Source organism: Somniosus microcephalus, unplaced genomic scaffold (assembly GCF_052327205.1).
Source record: "Somniosus microcephalus isolate GS21.2 unplaced genomic scaffold, FLI_Smic_1.0 unresolved_chr5, whole genome shotgun sequence".
NCBI classification, from domain to species: Eukaryota; Metazoa; Chordata; class Chondrichthyes; order Squaliformes; family Somniosidae; genus Somniosus; species Somniosus microcephalus.
This window is the reverse complement of record NW_028225183.1, coordinates 25,283,276-25,284,273: the sequence shown is the minus strand read 5'-3', so window position 1 is coordinate 25,284,273 and position 998 is coordinate 25,283,276.

Sequence of the window (998 nt, the reverse complement as noted above, 5' to 3'; positions counted from 1 at the left end):
CCCAGTTGTCAGTTTTCAAATTTCAGTTACTGAGTTGACTTTGTCTTTCTCACTCTGTGTATCTCTCTCTTCTCTCTGTCTCTCTCAGTGCATGTGAGTGTCTGTGTGCTCCACTGCCGCCTGGCCGAACCTGGTCCAAAGTCCCGCCTGATACACACGAAAACACCGGGCTCGCTTCCGAGCGACGGGCACCCGGCTTCCCGGTGTCGGACCGACTCCTTTCCGGCTCCGCCTGCTGCCGCTTGCCTCTGGCTTGCCCAGGCAGCTCGCGCGTGCAGGACCGGCCCCGCCCCGCCGACCCAACTGACGGAAAGCGGTCTCCAGCCAACGGCTGTACCTCGGCCCAGGAAAGAACAGCTACAAAAGCGCGGTACTGGTCTGTGTAGCCGCGCCACCCCGTTCAGCGTCAGTTGACCCCGACCGGATCGGACTTTTCTTCCCGAAGTTATCCCCAATAAGCTGCCGCTGACCGACGGCACGGCAGCCGGTACGGGACAGCGAGACTTATCCGAACTTGCCGGGGTCCAGTCCGATAATATCGTGTGCGCCAGCGCCGGAGCTTTCCAACGAGCCCTCCCTGACCGAAATCGGACACGGGAGTCCGGAGCGAAAGGCGTTCGACTGCCGGCCGGCCAAACCCAGGCAATCTACCGCCGTTGAGGACCCTTCCAGGCCAACCGGGTCCAAACGGCCGCCCCGTTGGTCACACGTAAACCCCGGGCTGGATTCGGAGCGACGGGCACCCGACTTCCCTGTATCGGACCGACTCCGCTCCGATACCTTTGGATGCCCCTTGACCCTGGCTTGCTCGGACAGCCGGCGCGTCAAGGTGGGTCCCCGCGGCACCGGCTCAGCAGTCGGAAAGTGGTCTCCAGCCAACGGCTGTACCTCGGCCGAGCCAAGAGGCAGTTACACAAGCCCGCTACTGGTCTGTGCGGCCCCGCCACCCCGTTCAGTGGCAGTTAACCCCGACCGGATCGGACTTTCCTTCCCGAAGT